At 43.6% G+C, this 12,230-nt stretch overlaps 1 non-coding gene across 1 annotated transcript; it reads right to left on the bottom strand.

Moving 5' to 3' along the window:
* Positions 1-388: 388 nt before the first annotated feature.
* Positions 389-461, bottom strand: TRNAK-CUU (transfer RNA lysine (anticodon CUU)). The gene has a single exon. It is a non-coding gene; the product is annotated as a tRNA-Lys (tRNA).
* Positions 462-12,230: the final 11,769 nt, after the last annotated feature.

Here is a 12,230-nt window from a genome sequence, read left to right as displayed (position 1 = left end):
TAATTATGCATCAATAGAACTAAACTTTACCATTTCGACTACAAGCCACCCCATCAGTAACCGTCATGTTCAGAAATATTCCTCCTGCCATTTGTCTTTCCGCAGGACACAGTGCACACACACACACATATATATATATATATATATATATATATATATATATATATATATATATATATATATATATATATATACATAGGGAAATGAGGGTGCTCGTTATAATACATGAAGGAAAGAAGCCAACAGTCGGCGAGGCCAAGGAAAGCGTTGGGGATGGTATGTTTATGTCATTTTTTTTTTTAATGTTTACTTCGATAACCACAGAAATTAGTAATGTAATCTGTTTAGGGGAAAGATAATTAGACACAAAGTAGAAGAAAAAACAACGTGCCGATGGTGGGATCCGAACCCACGACCTCCGAATAAAGCGTCCGGTGCTCTACCAACTGAGCTACATCGGCCGCTGTCCCCCCTGCTACTTTCTTGGGTATTTATGGGAACACTCTCAAGGTTCGTATACAGAGAACATAAATACCCAAGAAAGTAGCAGGGGGGACAGCGGCCGATGTAGCTCAGTTGGTAGAGCACCGGACGCGTTATTCGGAGGTCGTGGGTTCGGATCCCACCATCGGCACGTTGTTTTTTCTTCTACTTTGTGTCTAATTATCATTCCCCTAAACAGATTACATTACTAATTTCTGTGGTTATCGAAGTAAACATTAAAAAAAAAAAATGACATAAACATACCATCCCCAACGCTTTCCTTGGCCTCGCCGACTGTTGGCTTCTTTCCTTCATGTATTATAACGAGCACCCTCATTTCCCCTTGATTGATCTGCTTGTAGCTTACGGGGGTCTCGGTTCTGGCAGTCTTGAAGCCATAGGTAGCGTAAGAGGGTTCTAGCACAGCTTTCGCCCTCGCTCTTGATCACGTTCTACGTGACGCTGGCGGTAACAAAGGACGTCCCACGTCCGCCGCTATGGCTGAGGGCGGCGCTGGTGAACACTCTCAAGGTTCGTATACAGACAACATAAATACCCAAGAAAGTAGCAGGGGGGACAGCGGCCGATGTAGCTCAGTTGGTAGAGCACCGGACGCGTTATTCGGAGGTCGTGGGTTCGGATCCCACCATCGGCACGTTGTTTTTTCTTCTACTTTGTGTCTAATTATCTTTCCCCTAAACAGATTACATTACTAATTTCTGTGGTTATCGAAGTAAATATTAAAAAAAAAATGACATAAACATACCATCCCCAACGCTTTCCTTGGCCTCGATGACTGTTGGCTTCTTTCCTTCATATATATATATATATATATATATATATATATATATATATATATATATATATATATATATATATATATATATATATATATAGTTGCGCTCAATGAGGTAGTTAAGAAAGTTTAATTATGCAAAATCTTTATGATTCCCTTTAGGGCCAAGTGCACTTCATTAAGTTCTAAAGGAGGAAATTTACAATCGATCCAGTTTTTTCTATTACCCTACCTCCCACGTGATCGTTTTTTCCAGTATTTAAAGAAAGCCCGCAAAATATGAAAGATTAGCACATGACATGCGGTCTTGCGCTACCGTATTGCAGCGCTTCCATGCGCGTTTTGAATTACCGAAGCGTGCACTCTCCAGGTCTCGAAATGTGCGGCCACCGGATGCACTATCTGCATAGTCTTAAAGCTGCGTCAGCATATTCTGCCGGAGCGCAGAAAGCCCGAGACACGATCAGGGATATGCAATGGGCCGGCCACCGACAGGAATCTTAGAGATTTTATCGCACTGACGAAAAAGGCAGGCTTGGTTTCTTTGTGTCATGGTGCAGCCCGTAAAAAGAGCGGCGGCCGCTCATGTGTACGTTGGCAAGAAAAACTGGGCACGTTGTTTCCGAGCCCCTTTCACAATATGAAGCTAATTTGGCCCGAAAGTGAATAATTAATAATTTGCAAAATCTCTTAGTTAAGTAACCAATTGCGTGGAATCTAAAAATGCTCTGAGGAGCTCTACATGACGGAAATGATGTACCATTGGTTTCTCCGGGCTTGGCTGTACGTTTTTAATTCAAATTATTGAAATCCTTGGTTCAACTTACATGAAACACCCTGTGTGTGTGTGTGTGTGTGTGTGTGTGTGTGTGTGTGTGTGTGTGTGTGTGTGTGTGTGTGTGTGTGTGTGTGTGTGTGTGTGCGTGTGCGTGTGCGTGTGCGTGTGCGTGTGCGTGTGTGCGTGTGTGTGCGTGTGTGTGCGTGTGTGCGTGTGTGTGTGTGTGTGTGTGTGTGTGTGTGTGTGTGTGTGTGTGTGTGTGTGTGTGTGTGTGTGTGTGTTATCTTAAGGATTTGCTTTTGCCTTTTGTTTTCTACGTAAATTTTAATAATAGTAATGCTTTGGAGATAATCACATCATGGAGATTCATTTGAAGACTGCAACCTTTGGTTAGGTACATTATAGGCGCAAGGGCAGTGTTTGCGAATACATTATTTGGTGAGTACATGCATTTTGAAACTTAATAACATATAGCCAAACGTCAGGATTTTGTCTCATGCCAACGAACGCGTGGGATGTTTCCGCGAAGCAAGGTAAATAGAGGAGACATCTCCTGGCCTCACCTTGCACGCGATATCTGTGTGGAACCATTCTGTTGCTGCAACGCAGTATTGGAAAATAAAAATAATGATAAGCCTAGTATGACAACAGTGTCCTGAGAAACTATCAGGACTGTCTCTGCGCCGTTGGGGCCAAGCATGGGGCTCCGATTGCATGACTGTTAAACTGAAGTCTGCCGTAGTACCAAATCGCGCAAACAAAAGGGCTTTGAAGCCAAGTACCCTACGAATGTACACTTAAAAGGCTGAGGAACACCACCGGCATATTCACTCTCGAAAACAAGAGAGTGCCTTGCGGGTATTGCGGCATGAGTTCTTGAGGCGAGATATGTCACGTAGCGCTTTATATCGAAGTTGCGCGCAAAACAACAACAACAAAACACACAACGCTGTTGTTTTCCCGTAGTAAATTTTCGGTCCTTTATTTTACAGATGTCTCCTCGCCAATTGGTACAAAATAAGTAGGAAGAAAGAAAAGATTGAAGCTAATTAATAGCATCAGCTAAAATACGCAAGAAGGCAGTCCTCCTGAATGCTGAGCCGAACGAGCTAAAAGTTGGAATGAAAACTTTTGTGCAAACTCCACTCACCAGCCTTGCAACAAAAGGGGGAGAAAAAGAAAACAAGCGCAGCAGGTAAACTGTGACCGTTCTGCGTGAACGTCGCAGCTCCTCCAGTGAACAAAGGGAGTAGACTTTTGTGTGCCCCGGTTTCTCTTCTAAGTACACCGGGAGAATACTGTAATCAAAGAAAATTTCCTCCATTATGATAGGGGCTTCTATATAAGTTGTCTGTTTAAACTTGGTTATGATAGATCCAATACCGAATTCGTTACCGAGGAAGCACGCGCGCGGTGTTAAACCGGACGCGTTTTATCCATTGGATTGCAAGTATCTGTATGCCATCTTTAACGTATTACTGAATCACACAGAGCCTGCTGCTAAAGCGCTCTATACAACCAAATTTTATCAATTCTATTTTATTAAATATATTTATTCATTTTTTCTTTAAGTCAGCGTTTATTCGCGCATCCTGGTGCGGCTTCACAGCACAGATAGACGCTCTATTCTTTCCGCACTGCAGCAGACCAGGAAAGCTGAAAACTGGTGAAAAAAAAAATGGAGTATAGAGTTCAACGTTCAAATAAAAGCGGAAGCAACTTCATTTCCACCGATGCTTCGGGCACTGAATTGTTGTGGTAGTAGAGATTACGCAGAAAGCGGTTGGAGAAAAACTGCTGTGTTGAATGGCATAATTGTGGTTAGTGTCACTACATCGCGCATTGAGAAAACTAGACAGAAAGAAAAGTGAAAGAAGAGAGAAAAGAGCTGGGTAGGTGTCGCAGTGCAGAAACCGCATTGCTCACTTCGTGCTTCTAGAGCCGGGTCGCTCAACTGTCAAAGTGACACGTAACCTGGCTGGTTGGTGCAATTCCGTTTGGGTGGGCCAGCTTGATCTTTTGGGCACGCACGTGGAGAGACAGACTGGCAACGAGTGAATCCTGCCTGTACCTCTACGTCCGTGCCTCATGGTGGAACTGGTCCTCCGAAATGTCACAGTGGCTAAGTGCCTTTGTGCTTCCGGTGTAATTCAGAGGCTTGGGTCACGGCGAAAACGAGAAAACAGCCAGACAACGAATACGTCTGCTGGACGAATCAGGAACCTTAATTTTGCGGTTTGTAGGTTTGGGCATGCTTGTACGATAACCTTCACTGTGTGGAACTAGATGACAAGGAACAAGCCGTAGAGAAGGCGTTAATGAGGAAAAGAAAGGTGCCCTACTGTTTTACTCTAGGTTGACACCCACGCCTAGAATTTAAGTAATTAGTGATCAGGAGGGAAGAGAGGGGTGAGAGTGGGGAGAGAAGAAAACGTAATGTAACCATGGTGCAATGGCCGTTGAAAGAACGGGATTGTGGGTATGAAATTATGGCATGGTCGCTTTAGCTGGTCGCTTGACGCGGTTTAACTTCCGTGACGTCACCTCTGACATTGCTATCCTCCTCTGGATTCCGATAGGTATCCTGACAGCATGAGAAGCAGAAGAGACAGCACGTAAACGCATAAACGCGCAGCCACACATACACACACTCACTTGTACGCCTGTGTGTGCAAATGAAAGCAGTGGCAAAGAATATTTGTGCAGCATTTAACTTACCGAAACGAGAGTCATCTATCACCCCGCCGGGGTGGCACAATGGTTAGGGCGCTCGACTACTGTTCTCAGGGCTGCAAAATCGAATCCCGGCCTCGGTGGCCGCTTTTCCATGAAGGCGAAAGCAAGGCGCCCGTTAGCTATGTAATGTCAGTGCACGATACGACCCCAGGTGGTAGAAATTTCTGGAGGCTTCCTCTACGGCATATGTCATAGCCTGAGATGCTTTGGGACGTTAGACCCTACAAACCAAACTGAACCGAACCATGGACAGAAAGGCACGAGAAATCATTGAAGCCTTGCACATTGTAAGTTGGGCCTGATAGGTATGTTAGTGAAGCATCGAAACTCCTGTATAAGAAAGAGCTTTACTTTCTTGGTTTGATAAGGTGATTTCGTTGGGTATAGTGCTTTGAGTGTTTGTGGCGCATACTTTTTGCTCTTGAAGGAAGAAGGTTTCGCTCCAATAAATAGGTTGTTAGTCTGAGCTCGCCCTGTTTGCTTCTCTCATGTATCTTGTCCCCTGCTCAGTTTTATGTTTTGTAATCAGTCTTCTACCGTTTTGCTGTGCCTCGTACACCTCTTTCCTTCCTGAAATGTGATTCCTTTGTTCTGCTAAATTATTTATTTATTTTTTATTTATTTATTAGAACCTCAAGGGCCCCCAGATGGGACATTAAATGAGGGGTGGGCACTTGAACGGCGGTTAACAATGGTTTTTGTGAAGTGATTACAAAGATGATGAGGCTTCTTCGATGGCAGTCTTGAAATGAGCAGGGTCGGAGATTAGGGCAAGGCTGCTCGGAAGGTCACTCCAGTCGCGAGCTGTGTACACGAAAAAAGACTTCTGGAATGTAGTAGTGTGGGCACGATGCGGGATGACGCTGTTAGAATGGCCTGTGCGGGATGTTCGACGTACAGGTTGGATGAGCTGGCTGTCACGAGGTGAACTATGAAAGAACTTGTGATAAAGGCAGAGGCGTGAAATTTGGCGACGGGAAGCGAGAGAAGGAAGTTGAAGTTGAAGCTTTAATGCAGATATGCTAGAATATCTTGAGTAGTTTGATAGGATAAAGCGAGTAGCACGGTTCTGTACAGATTCAAGAGCTGTGATAAGGTTAGTTTGGTGAGGATCAAAGATAGCACTAGCGTATTCAAGTTTAGGTCGCACAAGTGTTTTGTAAGTTCACAGTTTGAAGGAAGAAGGAGCCATACGTAGATTACGACGAAGGTAGGCAATTGTTCGGTTAGATGAATTTATTATGTGGTTGACGTGGTACGTCTATGAAAATCGCTAGTGAGGTTAATACCAAGGTATTTAAAAGAGTTAGTGAAAGTAACGGCAGAATCATTAATTTTATGAGCATGCGGAGTATAATTTCGCCGGCGATGGAAATAAAGTAGTACTGTCTTTGTAGTGTTTAGAGACATTAGCCACGTTGAACACCATTGGTGTACGCTAGTAAGATCATTTTGAAGGACAGCGGTGTCGTCGGTGTTAGTTATATGGCGGTATATTACACAATCGTCCGCGAAAAGGCGTATGGTAGACATTACTGTGGAAGACAAGTCGTTAATGTATATTAAGAAAAGTAATGGGCCCAGGACTGTGCCTTGAGGTACTCCTGAAAGAACAGCCGTGCTCGGTGAATTGCGCATATGTTCAGGTACCTCGTCAAATTCGATGGCTCAAGTTTGTCATCTGAATGCTGAAAAATGGCCTTCGCCCCTTTTTTTTTCTTTTGTTTTAGGGGGTGAGTTGAAAAAGCTTCGGGCGCTTGTATCGTTAACTTGTAAATCTAAGCAAAGCTCTGTCATCTTATCAGTTACTGAGCTTCCTATCTTGGGATTAACGGTGGTCTGACTGAGCTGCTATTAGGGTGCTTACGGATTGCTGCGACGTCCGCGGTAGGTAAGGTGTGTGTAGACTTTGATACTGTTGGTAGACGCGCAACCACTTGACAGCAGAGCGAGCAGCCGCGCTATACAGAATGCTCGAGTTCTGCCCTCGCCCGAGTTTTGCCCGAGTTTTCGCAACGGCAGTCGGTGAATGTAGATAGCACGGACATCTCGAAAGCAGCACACGTGCTTCCTGAATAAACCGCGCGCTCGCGCTGAAACTGCGCGCACGAGCGAACCCTGTGCGTGCCGCTCCCTCGTTTCATGTATAGCAGACAGAGAAATGGGACGCGCAACCACTGCCGCTTATTATTTAATATCATGACTTGCCCACTATATGTGCACCCACTCGATGGAAACCGCCCCGTTTTCGGGCGCGTTGAGGGCATGTCACCTAATTCAGTCCTCATCTTCTACACACTCGAAGGAAAAAAAGTGAACATGCAGTGCATTCTCGCGCCAAACCTTTCCCTTCTGTTCAATACGTTAAAGGATGACGTATTGGTCAAACATTTAGGGGAATCCCTCAAGGTGGAGTTGGTTTCTAATAAGGGAGTAAGGACTCATTGACATCCACCCAAGCGCAGCCGTATGTCAACGAGTCATTACTCCCTTATTAGGATAACGTATAATACACTGAAGCAAGATGGAAAGCTGTGTGAGCTGGTAGTTGTTCATCGTGGGGGGAACAGAGCGACCTAGACGAGATAAAAGAGGGAAGATGTCTGTGTGATCTTCCTGCTTTTGTCTCTCGTCTAGTTCATGATGTTTCACCAACAATGAATAATGTATAGTATAAGGAATATTTTGTTTAGGTAATCATGTGTTTTAGTTTTCTGTGCAAGCAAACTTTGGTAAAAAGCAAAGCGTGAGGCGAAAGCCAAAAAGTTGGCAGTATTAGCCTTGAGTGGCGTCAGTCAGACCCAGCATGCTATCGCCTAAGCATGATTATGTTAAGTACAATTGTCTTTGTAGTCTCGCGAGGTTTGTGGGGTGTATTTATTCTACATACACGGAACTAAAGGTTAGTTTAAATACTGGCATGGTCAATGAAGCAACTAGAGTATATAAGTGTTAGCTAGGAAAACAAATGAAAGAGGAAGAAACACGTACTTTAACTCGGTTAGCTTTGCGCTGAACGTGCAGAAGCAGGCAAGTTTTCACCGGTTCTCTGCCACTGCCGTACACGGTGAAGCAGAACTGTTCGCACGTGACTACACGAAATTAGCTTTCAGAGCCATCGCTCCATTCAAATCACGCGCGCAGTCTTCTAGGCCACGTGGTAAAGGGAGGCTATATCCCCCATGGAAATTGTGCGCATCATGTGGCCGTAGCGTTCCCTAGAAGACAATGCAAAACGTAACAAATTACAGGTTGTTCTAAAGCGCATTCAGAGCACATCTTGCACACTATATATAAAAGAATCTACCGTAAATCACCTAATAAGAACGCGCTAAGATATTTCGTCTATGATTTACCTGAACAAGTAATGCACTCGGTGGAATGGAAACAAGTGAAAGCGACGCCCAAGTGGTGATAACTTCAGAATGACTCTCCAACAAAATGATATAGCAACAAAATTGGAAGGCGTTCCGAGGGTTGAATTTCATATCATGACAGCATTATAGTTAGTCATCTGAAGGCGTCGCCAGAGCTTGGGGAGATGCCCAGTTTAGCCAAACTCGGAGCTACCTGTATAGCGCGGCAGATGTGGCATACAATATTCATAGACATAGCTTCCCGACAGCTCAATTAAGTAGTGAAGGAAGCAAAAAATACAGACAAGCTTTTCAGATGGAATTTGCGAAATTTGGTGATAGCTTATATTAGCGCTTCCAGGTGGCACCGCCATCCGTGAGCACTCCAAAAATGAGCCCTTGCACAATTCATCTTTCGAAGTGGAGTTTACCAGCTTGCACGGCCGCACCATGAGGATGCATTAATGAGCCGCTCATGGTCATTACCACAGCGTTGGTCAGAGTCAATGGGGTCTCGGACTGAGGACTCCACTTACTGCTACAACACCCTCTTCATCCCTCAATAAATGTTTGGTTCTGCTTCTTCCAACATTTACTATATAGCTTAAATGAGCTTGGCTGCAGGCCAATTGGTTGGACATTGTAAAATTAAAACTGCGGAAGCAGCAGGACGCCCTGTGTTGTCTTCTTACCTCCTTCCTAAAAAACAAACATTTGTTTGTTTTTTATCATTCTGAATGGCGTGCAAGTAATACGACACTCGCAAGGCCTGAATTACAAAGTGCCAATTGTTTCTTCACCTTTGTTTCAAGAATAAAAAAAAAAGAAGGTTACAAACTTTTTAGAGATACTGATATGCACGCAACACCAATCAGTCTTCAGCACCCCCATGAATTGTAGTGAGGTAAAGTTGCCCTATTAAAACAAGTTGGGATAGGTCTTCCATCCGGTTTCCATATTTCCTCTATTTGCACCATGCACAGTGGTATGTAGTGAAAGGTGCACCAAAGCCAATGATGCATAAAAATGTCCTTTAGTGTCCTGCACTAAACCTTGCAATGGAGGGGGGGGGGGGGGGGGGGGGAGCCGTTGCCTGATTGAGTGCCTGAAGCATTTGACCTAAGAAATAAAGATTTCGGTGGCCCCAGTAAAGGAGTACTATGCAATCACCGAAGCCGATCATCGTTCATGTTTAACTGCCACTCCCTGACGTTGTGCACTGCATGTAATTGCGTTCACCAACTATCATCTGCGCGCTATGAATCCTCAATGCAACGCTATCTCACTTCCCTCTTAAAATTATTAAATGATCTCACAATATTATACTGCGCTAACTCTAATGTTTCCAATCTCTTTTTTCGCCTCTCTTTCTCTGAAGAGTGACCTTAAAACCCTAGAAGCAAACCCTAAGGGAAGTAAAATTAAGCATGCTAGAGGGTACACTTTGCAAAAGCTAAAGCTACATCGGCTATAGCTTTTTGCTGTTCTCAAGCACTCGCATTGCTGTCATCTGGCACCAGAATCTTATAATACTGTTACTTTTTGTCAGTGAAATATTATTACATTGTTCGGAATGTCGTATTTGTTTGGTTTGGTTAATGTGGTTGAACAACCGAAAGGAACTAAGGGTATGGATATCGTCGCAGTGGAAGGCTCGAGTTTATTTCGAGCGCCTATCTTTAACGTTCAGAGGTTTTGCACAGTACAAGGCCCGTCTTGCGTTTATTTTTCATCAAAACCGGCTGCCGTGACGAGGATTGAACTCTGGTCTCTTGGCACAGCAGTCGAGCGGGACTCAGCCACAGCGGCGGCGCTGTTTTTGTTTTTTTTTTCGCAGATGAATCTCTCAACGTTCAGGTAGACAACGTCAACAAGGTGACAACAATACATTCCCGTGCTTTAATACGCAGACCTCATGCACTTACCTTCGAACCGATACTGCTGGCCGGTGCTTTCACCCATAAAGGATATGGCGTAAGTATCAGTGGTTATTTGGTAATAGTAAAATTTTTCGTTGAGGTGTTTGTGCTAGGCACGCATTCTATGCTAGGCACAATCAATCAAAGCTATTCGAAAGTAATATTATGATTTACTGTATGACTGGTTCCAGTATTGCTGATTCAACCTTAAATACTGTTCGCAGACTATCATCTACCACCTAATCACTAACCTGACAGCAGCCTCTAAGCGTCGAGGCTGGGAATAGCACCCGTAACTGATGTAAATAATGCACCTGAGTTAACACAGCTAACTGATAAACTTTGCAGGTAATCTCCCCCTTCCTGCTCTCCTTCTGACATATTCACGCAGCATTTTTATGGTATCGCTCGGTCGGCTGTTAGCCCCCACAAGTGTATTCACCTGCATGTATTGACATATGATTGTTGAATATGTAAAACTCTAGCAAGATTTCAGCCTATTCGTGACGCAGTTTCGCCTGGTAGCCATCTCTCTTAAGTTTATATTTTGTAAACGCACGGCCGATCTAAAGTACAATTTGTTTTGGTCGTATTGGAGCTCGCTCGTGCTATTACGCTTTCTCTTCGAATCATTCAATACCCAGCCTTTCGTTCTATTTGTTTTTGTTATTCGTATCATTTCGGCGTCACGTCCATGAAGAAAAAAAAAGGACGATCTGCCTGACTCTTCAATATGCAGCGACTGATCTCGCTTCTGTCTTTTATTTATTATATTATTTCAATCCTTTCAAAAAAGATATTTACAAGGCACTGAGTTACATCTGACCTCTCATTGGTCATAAAAAAAGTATGTGCCTGTTGTCGCATTGAAATGTACCATTTTTTTATGCCATGAAGCGCCACACAATGGAACTACCCTTATGCCTCCACGGGCTTCATCTTACAGCAAGATCACCGACAAAATACGTTACAGATTTACTGGTCCTCCCGTACAGTAAAACTATATGGTAACTTCGCCACTCCTTTTGTGGGATCTTTGGCGCCTTCAAGGTATTTATCACAAATAACAATAAACAAACAATTTATTGCCTAATTTATTTAGAAAAATTGCGACTGCAAGAAAATTGCAAAATGCTCTTTAACCCAGCTTAAAAGTATGTTTCTGACTCATTCAGACACCTATCTCAAATTCGAGGCAACTGTGGAATAGAGTAATATGTGTTACTAAAGTATTCATAATGGTGCAACCTTCCAAACACGAGCAGTTTAAATCTTGCTTTTAATATTTTTCATGCACTCAGACTGAGTACTTATGACTGCCATAGAAAATAAATGCGGCTTGATTTGCCAAGGATCATTAAATGACAGCGGAATACTTATCAATAGATGATGTTATGAACCTGTATTATTGGCGCAAAACATTAACGTGTGATTAATGGCAAAATCATCATTTAAAGTTTGTCCTATGCACGCATTGAGTAGTAAAGGGTACCACAGAAAGCCAAAGGGGTGCCCTTTTCAACAATAGCAGAAAACCTCTAGCGTCACGAGGGACAATCTCCTAATATATCGATAAGGTGCAGTGCTTCGATATGCGAAGAAACTGCGTTCATAAAAAAAAATTCTCCCTTCAAAATAACCTCTTGCATAACTTCGGAGCAGGAGGAAGGAACTATAACGTTATGAGTGTAGTTAGGAAATAATAAAATGGCCTGCTGCAGTGGCTTAGAGGGGCTCTACCATTGCGCCGAGTCACCCTGCCGTATTCAAATCAGGCCGTAGCGGCCGTTTTTCGATGGAGGCGAGACGGAATAAGACGCTTGTGTGTTCTGTGCGATTCCAGTACGCTTCAAGCAAATTCAGATGCCCAAAATATTCGGTGACCTCCACTAAGACGTACCTCGTATAGTCTAGTCGCTCTGGGTCACTTAAACCCCATAAAAAATATTAAAGTATTGTTTACGATGCAGCACAGATTTTTAACATAACTTGTAACGCTCTTTCAGCTTGCACAAGAGTTATGCAACATTATTTCAAGGAATCTCTGCTACCTACAGTACCAATGACTATGAGGCGGTAGAAAAGTTCACACATATGTCTTCCCCACAATTTACGCCAGAGACGTAAGCATGACGTCCCAAGCAGCGTGAGGAAGGGACAAA

The sequence above is a fragment of the Amblyomma maculatum genome, chromosome 1 (assembly GCF_055883805.1).
Source record: "Amblyomma maculatum isolate TAMU_Amacu chromosome 1, ASM5588380v1, whole genome shotgun sequence".
Classification (NCBI taxonomy): Eukaryota; Metazoa; Arthropoda; class Arachnida; order Ixodida; family Ixodidae; genus Amblyomma; species Amblyomma maculatum.
This window is presented reverse-complemented; position numbering and strand designations above follow the sequence as displayed.